The 9241-nt window shown below is 37.5% G+C and overlaps 2 non-coding genes across 2 annotated transcripts; both read right to left on the bottom strand.

Annotated features, from left to right (window-relative positions):
• Positions 1-4566: 4566 nt before the first annotated feature.
• TRNAF-GAA (transfer RNA phenylalanine (anticodon GAA)) lies at positions 4567-4639 on the bottom strand. Its single transcript has one exon. It is a non-coding gene; the product is annotated as a tRNA-Phe (tRNA).
• Positions 4640-8652: 4013 nt separating this feature from the next.
• TRNAF-GAA (transfer RNA phenylalanine (anticodon GAA)) lies at positions 8653-8725 on the bottom strand. The gene has a single exon. It is a non-coding gene; the product is annotated as a tRNA-Phe (tRNA).
• Positions 8726-9241: the final 516 nt, after the last annotated feature.

Raw genomic sequence — 9241 nt, 5'->3', positions numbered from 1 at the left:
CTGCCAGCAGCTATAGTATTCAGCCTCTTTTTTTGAACAATCCCAGAACAGAGATGCAGAACCTGGATTTTCAATCTGAGGTTAGAGCTGTGTTTTAATGTGTCCTGCATTGTCCAGCAGCTAACTGGTGAAATGGGTGAGTAGCGTTTTTGGGATAAATGTTAGGTCGTTTTTCTTTTAAAACTCTGAGTGGACCAGCACTGTATTACACAGACGTATGTCGCCTGAGTAGGTAAGCTATGTCATCTCAATACTGACAACTTTGTTCAAGGAGAAGTGAAAGCTGATGCAGACAAGAGTTTACTTTGAAAAAAGTATAAAATGGGATAAATTCGTCATCAAAGTTGATGGCAAGAGAGGTGGAAGCAAGTTTAGAAGGAGGACAGAAAGACAACTTTTTGTTGAAGTTATCATGTTGTTGATCAGTTGATAAAATATTTTGAGAAATAAAGAAAAAAAAAATAGAGCTGATTTCAAGAAATATTTTGCAAGAATGTAGGATCCCCTCGCACTGTGCTGAAAGTCAGGATTGAATCAGGTACCTTAAGCTCTTCAGTCTAACGATCTCCCAACTGAGATATTTCAGCCAACAAGTCCCTGTGGCCTCCTGATGTATTATTAATAATTGTAGACGATACATACAGAACCTGGTCATTCTATTTTCGTTTATAGTTATGTGTTAAAGTGTCCAGTATCATTCAGCAGGTAACTTGGTCTGATGAGTGAATATCCTTTTTAGGGGACAAGGTAGGTAGAATTTTTTTTTCTAAACTTTGAATTGACTTATACTCTGAAACACAGACCTATATGGCCAGGGTGTACAAGCTATGTCATCTGACTACTGACAGTTTTGTATAAGGGGAATTGGAGGCTGATGCAGGCAAAGCTTTACTTTAAAATAAAGCAAGAAGTTGCAAATAAATGAGGCATAGTTGAATACAAGAGAGGTGGAAGCAAGTTTGAAAAGAAGACAGAAAGTAAATAATATGTTGAATTGATTGTGTTGTTGATCAGATTGATAAAAGGTTTTGATAAAGAAGAGCGTTGATTTAACTCCAAACAGCTTTTGAGACATGAAAAGCAGAGGTTGAAATTGTGCCAAAACCCAGGATTGAACCAGGGACCTTTAGATCTTCAGTCTAACGCTCTCCCAACTGAGCTATTTCCGCCTGCTGCTAGCTTGGGTCTTCATCCTTTCTTTTAAACTTCCCAAGAAAATAGATGCTCAACCTCATGCTAGAGCTATGTTTTAAGATGTCCTGTATCATTCATCAGTTAACGGGTGCAATAGGTAAATAGCATTTTTCGGATCCAGGTTAGGTAGCTTTTTTTTTTACTCTGAATGGACTAGCACCATATTACACAGAGGTATTTGGCCTGAGTAGGTAAGCTATGTCATCTGAATACTGAAATCTGTGTTCAAGGAGAAGTGGAAGCTGATGCAGACAAGAGTTTACTTTACAAAAAAGCATGAAATAGGAAACATTTGTAGTCGAAGCTGAATGCAAGAGAGGTGGAAGCAAATTTAGAAGGAGGACAGAAAGACAATTCTATGTTGAATTGATCATGTTGTCGATCAGTTGATCAAATATTTTGATAAATAAAGAAAGAAAAACTTGAGCTGATACCAAGAAATATTTTGTGAGAAGCAAGAAACCTCTCAGACTTTTCCGAAACCCAGCATTGCACAAGGGACTTTTAGATTTTCAATCTAACACTCTCCCAACTGAGCTATTTCATCCAGCTGGCCATTTTGGCTTTCTGTTGTATTTTTGATAATTGTTAAAGATAAATGCAGACCCTGGTCATTCTATCTGCATGTGCAGTTATGTGTTAAATTGTCCAATATTATTCAGCAGCTAAATTGGTCTGATGGGTAAATTTCCTTTTTAGGAGCCAAGTTAGTTAGAAGATGTTTGTAAACTATGAATGGACTTATACTCAGACACACAGACCTATATGGCGAGGGTAGGCAAACTAGGTCATCTGACTACTAACAGTTTTGTATAAGGGGAACTCGAGGCTGATGCAGGCAAAGCTTTACTTTCAATTAAAGGAAGAATTGGCAAATAAAGCAGGTAAAGTTGAATACAAGAGAGGTGGAAGCAAGTTTGACAGAAAGACAGAATGTAAAAAATATGTTGAAATGGTTGTCTTATCGATCAGCTTGATAAAAGGTTTTGATCATTATAAACAACGTCAATATGAGTTGACTCCAAATAGCATTTGTGGCATGCAAAGCAGAAGTTCAAAATGTGCCTAAACCCGGGATTGAACCAGGGACCTTTAGATCTTCAGTCTACTGCTCTCCCAACTGAGCTATTTCATCCAGCTGGCAATTTTGGCTTTCTGTTGTATTTTTTATAATTGTTAAAGATAAATGCAGAACCTGGTCACTCTATCTGCATGTGCAGTTATGTGTTAAATTGTCCAGTATTATTCAGTAGCTAAATTGGTCTGATGGGTGAATTTCCTTTTTAGGAGCCAAGTTAGTTAGATGATGTTTGTAAACTATGAATGGACTTATACTCAGAAACACAGACCTATATGGCGAGGGTCGGCAAGCTAGGTCATCTGACTACTAACAGTTTTGTATAAGGGGAACTGGAGGCTGATGCAGGCAAAGCTTTACTTTCAATTAAAGGAAGAATTGGGAAATAAAGGAGGCAAAGTTGAATACAAGAGAGGTGGAAGCAAGTTTGAAAGAAAGACAGAAAGTAAATAATATGTTGAATTAATTGTATTGTCGATTATCTTGATAAAAGGTTTTGATCATTATAAACAAAGTCAATATGAGTTGACTCAAAATAGTCTTTGTGGCATGCAAAGCAGAAGTTCAAAATGTGCCAAAACCCGGGATCGAACCAGGGACCTTTAGATCTTCAGTCTGACACTCTCCCAACTGAGCTATTTCGGCCTGCCAGCAGCTATAGTATTCAGCCTCTTTTTTTGAACAATCCCAGAACAGAGATGCAGAACCTGGATTTTCAATCTGAGGTTAGAGCTGTGTTTTAATGTGTCCTGCATTGTCCAGCAGCTAACTGGTGAAATGGGTGAGTAGCGTTTTTGGGATAAATGTTAGGTCGTTTTTCTTTTAAAACTCTGAGTGGACCAGCACTGTATTACACAGACGTATGTCGCCTGAGTAGGTAAGCTATGTCATCTCAATACTGACAACTTTGTTCAAGGAGAAGTGAAAGCTGATGCAGACAAGAGTTTACTTTGAAAAAAGTATAAAATGGGATAAATTCGTCATCAAAGTTGATGGCAAGAGAGGTGGAAGCAAGTTTAGAAGGAGGACAGAAAGACAACTTTTTGTTGAAGTTATCATGTTGTTGATCAGTTGATAAAATATTTTGAGAAATAAAGAAAAAAAAAATAGAGCTGATTTCAAGAAATATTTTGCAAGAATGTAGGATCCCCTCGCACTGTGCTGAAAGTCAGGATTGAATCAGGTACCTTAAGCTCTTCAGTCTAACGATCTCCCAACTGAGATATTTCAGCCAACAAGTCCCTGTGGCCTCCTGATGTATTATTAATAATTGTAGACGATACATACAGAACCTGGTCATTCTATTTTCGTTTATAGTTATGTGTTAAAGTGTCCAGTATCATTCAGCAGGTAACTTGGTCTGATGAGTGAATATCCTTTTTAGGGGACAAGGTAGGTAGAATTTTTTTTTCTAAACTTTGAATTGACTTATACTTTGAAACACAGACCTATATGGCCAGGGTGTACAAGCTATGTCATCTGACTACTGACAGTTTTGTATAAGGGGAATTGGAGGCTGATGCAGGCAAAGCTTTACTTTAAAATAAAGCAAGAAGTTGCAAATAAATGAGGCATAGTTGAATACAAGAGAGGTGGAAGCAAGTTTGAAAGGAAGACAGAAAGTAAATAATATGTTGAATTGGTTGTGTTGTTGATCAGATTGATAAAAGGTTTTGATAAAGAAGAGCGTTGATTTAACTCCAAACAGCTTTTGTGACATGAAAAGCAGAAGTTGAAATTGTGCCGAAACCCGGGATTGAATCAGGGACCTTTAGATCTTCAGTCTAACGCTCTCCCAACTGAGCTATTTTTTATAATTGTTAAAGCTAAATGCAGAACCTGGTCACTCTATCTGCATGTGCAGTTATGTGTTAAATTGTCCAGTATTATTCAGTAGCTAAATTGGTCTGATGGGTGAATTTCCTTTTTAGGAGCCAAGTTAGTTAGATGATGTTTGTAAACTATGAATGGACTTATACTCAGAAACACAGACCTATATGGCGAGGGTCGGCAAGCTAGGTCATCTGACTACTAACAGTTTTGTATAAGGGGAACTGGAGGCTGATGCAGGCAAAGCTTTACTTTCAATTAAAGGAAGAATTGGGAAATAAAGGAGGCAAAGTTGAATACAAGAGAGGTGGAAGCAAGTTTGAAAGAAAGACAGAAAGTAAATAATATGTTGAATTAATTGTATTGTCGATTATCTTGATAAAAGGTTTTGATCATTATAAACAAAGTCAATATGAGTTGACTCAAAATAGTCTTTGTGGCATGCAAAGCAGAAGTTCAAAATGTGCCGAAACCCGGGATCGAACCAGGGACCTTTAGATCTTCAGTCTAACACTCTCCCAACTGAGCTATTTCGGCCTGCCAGCAGCTATAGTATTCAGCCTCTTTTTTTGAACAATCCCAGAACAGAGATGCAGAACCTGGATTTTCAATCTGAGGTTAGAGCTGTGTTTTAATGTGTCCTGCATTGTCCAGCAGCTAACTGGTGAAATGGGTGAGTAGCGTTTTTGGGATAAATGTTAGGTCGTTTTTCTTTTAAAACTCTGAGTGGACCAGCACTGTATTACACAGACGTATGTCGCCTGAGTAGGTAAGCTATGTCATCTCAATACTGACAACTTTGTTCAAGGAGAAGTGAAAGCTGATGCAGACAAGAGTTTACTTTGAAAAAAGTATAAAATGGGATAAATTCGTCATCAAAGTTGATGGCAAGAGAGGTGGAAGCAAGTTTAGAAGGAGGACAGAAAGACAACTTTTTGTTGAAGTTATCATATTGTTGATCAGTTGATAAAATATTTTGAGAAATAAAGAAAAAAAAAAAAAAGCTGATTTCAAGAAATATTTTGCAAGAATGTAGGATCCCCTCGCACTGTGCTGAAAGTCAGGATTGAATCAGGTACCTTAAGCTCTTCAGTCTAACGATCTCCCAACTGAGATATTTCAGCCAACAAGTCCCTGTGGCCTCCTGATGTATTATTAATAATTGTAGACGATACATACAGAACCTGGTCATTCTATTTTCGTTTATAGTTATGTGTTAAAGTGTCCAGTATCATTCAGCAGGTAACTTGGTCTGATGAGTGAATATCCTTTTTAGGGGACAAGGTAGGTAGAATTTTTTTTTCTAAACTTTGAATTGACTTATACTCTGAAACACAGACCTATATGGCCAGGGTGTACAAGCTATGTCATCTGACTACTGACAGTTTTGTATAAGGGGAATTGGAGGCTGATGCAGGCAAAGCTTTACTTTAAAATAAAGCAAGAAGTTGCAAATAAATGAGGCATAGTTGAATACAAGAGAGGTGGAAGCAAGTTTGAAAAGAAGACAGAAAGTAAATAATATGTTGAATTGATTGTGTTGTTGATCAGATTGATAAAAGGTTTTGATAAAGAAGAGCGTTGATTTAACTCCAAACAGCTTTTGAGACATGAAAAGCAGAGGTTGAAATTGTGCCAAAACCCGAGATTGAACCAGGGACCTTTAGATCTTCAGTCTAACGCTCTCCCAACTGAGCTATTTCCGCCTGCTGCTAGTTTGGGTCTTCATCCTTTCTTTTAAACTTCCCAAGAAAATAGATGCTCAACCTCATGCTAGAGCTATGTTTTAAGATGTCCTGTATCATTCATCAGTTAACGGGTGCAATAGGTAAATAGCATTTTTCGGATCCAGGTTAGGTAGCTTTTTTTTTTACTCTGAATGGACTAGCACCATATTACACAGAGGTATTTGGCCTGAGTAGGTAAGCTACGTCATCTGAATACTGAAATCTGTGTTCAAGGAGAAGTGGAAGCTGATGCAGACAAGAGTTTACTTTACAAAAAAGCATGAAATAGGAAACATTTGTAGTCGAAGCTGAATGCAAGAGAGGTGGAAGCAAATTTAGAAGGAGGACAGAAAGACAATTCTATGTTGAATTGATCATGTTGTCGATCAGTTGATCAAATATTTTGATAAATAAAGAAAGAAAAACTTGAGCTGATACCAAGAAATATTTTGTGAGAAGCAAGAAACCTCTCAGACTTTTCCGAAACCCAGCATTGAACAAGGGACTTTTAGATTTTCAATCTAACACTCTCCCAACTGAGCTATTTCATCCAGCTGGCCATTTTGGCTTTCTGTTGTATTTTTGATAATTGTTAAAGATAAATGCAGACCCTGGTCATTCTATCTGCATGTGCAGTTATGTGTTAAATTGTCCAATATTATTCAGCAGCTAAATTGGTCTGATGGGTGAATTTCCTTTTTAGGAGCCAAGTTAGTTAGAAGATGTTTGTAAACTATGAATGGACTTATACTCAGACACACAGACCTATATGGCGAGGGTAGGCAAACTAGGTCATCTGACTACTAACAGTTTTGTATAAGGGGAACTCGAGGCTGATGCAGGCAAAGCTTTACTTTCAATTAAAGGAAGAATTGGCAAATAAAGCAGGTAAAGTTGAATACAAGAGAGGTGGAAGCAAGTTTGACAGAAAGACAGAATGTAAAAAATATGTTGAAATGGTTGTCTTATCGATCAGCTTGATAAAAGGTTTTGATCATTATAATCTACGTCAATATGAGTTGACTCCAAATAGCATTTGTGGCATGCAAAGCAGAAGTTCAAAATGTGCCTAAACCCGGGATTGAACCAGGGACCTTTAGATCTTCAGTCTACTGCTCTCCCAACTGAGCTATTTCATCCAGCTGGCAATTTTGGCTTTCTGTTGTATTTTTTATAATTGTTAAAGATAAATGCAGAACCTGGTCACTCTATCTGCATGTGCAGTTATGTGTTAAATTGTCCAGTATTATTCAGTAGCTAAATTGGTCTGATTGGTGAATTTCCTTTTTAGGAGCCAAGTTAGTTAGATGATGTTTGTAAACTATGAATGGACTTATACTCAGAAACACAGACCTATATGGCGAGGGTCGGCAAGCTAGGTCATCTGACTACTAACAGTTTTGTATAAGGGGAACTGGAGGCTGATGCAGGCAAAGCTTTACTTTCAATTAAAGGAAGAATTGGGAAATAAAGGAGGCAAAGTTGAATACAAGAGAGGTGGAAGCAAGTTTGAAAGAAAGACAGAAAGTAAATAATATGTTGAATTAATTGTATTGTCGATTATCTTGATAAAAGGTTTTGATCATTATAAACAAAGTCAATATGAGTTGACTCAAAATAGTCTTTGTGGCATGCAAAGCAGAAGTTCAAAATGTGCCGAAACCCGGGATCGAACCAGGGACCTTTAGATCTTCTGTCTAACACTCTCCCAACTGAGCTATTTCGGCCTGCCAGCAGCTATAGTATTCAGCCTCTTTTTTTGAACAATCCCAGAACAGAGATGCAGAACCTGGATTTTCAATCTGAGGTTAGAGCTGTGTTTTAATGTGTCCTGCATTGTTCAGCAGCTAACTGGTGAAATGGGTGAGTAGTGTTTTTGGGATAAATGTTAGGTCGTTTTTCTTTTAAAACTCTGAGTGGACCAGCACTGTATTACACAGACGTATGTCGCCTGAGTAGGTAAGCTATGTCATCTCAATACTGACAACTTTGTTCAAGGAGAAGTGAAAGCTGATGCAGACAAGAGTTTACTTTGAAAAAAGTATAAAATGGGATAAATTCGTCATCAAAGCTGATGGCAAGAGAGGTGGAAGCAAGTTTAGAAGGAGGACAGAAAGACAACTTTTTGTTGAAGTTATCATGTTGTTGATCAGTTGATAAAATATTTTGAGAAATAAAGAAAAAAAAACTAGAGCTGATTTCAAGAAATATTTTGCAAGAATGTAGGTTCCCCTCGCACTGTGCTGAAAGTCAGGATTGAATCAGGTACCTTAAGCTCTTCAGTCTAACGATCTCCCAACTGAGATATTTCAGCCAACAAGTCCCTGTGGCCTCCTGATGTATTATTAATAATTGTAGACGATACATACAGAACCTGGTCATTCTATTTTCGTTTATAGTTATGTGTTAAAGTGTCCAGTATCATTCAGCAGGTAACTTGGTCTGATGAGTGAATATCCTTTTTAGGGGACAATGTAGGTAGAATTTTTTTTTCTAAACTCTGAATTGACTTATACTCTGAAACACAGACCTATATGGCCAGGGTGTACAAGCTATGTCATCTGACTACTGACAGTTTTGTATAAGGGGAATTAGAGGCTGATGCAGGCAAAGCTTTACTTTAAAATAAAGCAAGAAGTTTCAAATAAATGAGGCATAGTTGAATACAAGAGAGGTCGAAGCAAGTTTGAAAAGAAGACAGAAAGTAAATAATATGTTGAATTGATTGTGTTGTTGATCAGATTGATAAAAGGTTTTGATAAAGAAGAGCGTTGATTTAACTCCAAACAGCTTTTGAGACATGAAAATCAGAGGTTGAAATTGTGCCGAAACCCGGGATTGAACCAGGGACCTTTAGATCTTCAGTCTAACGCTCTCCCAACTGAGCTATTTCGGCCTGCATGCAGTTTGGGTCTTCATCCTTTCTTTTAAACTTCCCAAGAAAATAGTTGCTCAACCTCATGCTAGAGCTATGTTTTAAGATGTCCTGTATCATTCATCAGTTAACGGGTGCAATAGGTAAATAGCATTTTTCGGATCCAGGTTAGGTAGCTTTTTTTTTTACTCTGAATGGACTAGCACCATATTACACAGAGGTATTTGGCCTGAGTAGGTAAGCTATGTCATCTGAATACTGAAATCTGTGTTCAAGGAGAAGTGGAAGCTGATGCAGACAAGAGTTTACTTTACAAAAAATCATGAAATAGGAAACATTTGTAGTCGAAGCTGAATGCAAGAGAGGTGGAAGCAAATTTAGAAGGAGGACAGAAAGACAATTCTATGTTGAATTGATCATGTTGTCGATCAGTTGATCAAATATTTTGATAAATAAAGAAAGAAAAACTTGAGCTGATACCAAGAAATATTTTGCGAGAAGCAAGAAACCTCTCAGACTTTTCCGAAACCCAGCATT

This window comes from Triturus cristatus, chromosome 8 (assembly GCF_964204655.1).
Source record: "Triturus cristatus chromosome 8, aTriCri1.1, whole genome shotgun sequence".
In the NCBI taxonomy this organism is placed as follows: Eukaryota; Metazoa; Chordata; class Amphibia; order Caudata; family Salamandridae; genus Triturus; species Triturus cristatus.
The sequence above is the reverse complement of the archived record's forward strand: the minus strand, read 5'-3'. Positions and strand labels throughout refer to the sequence as shown.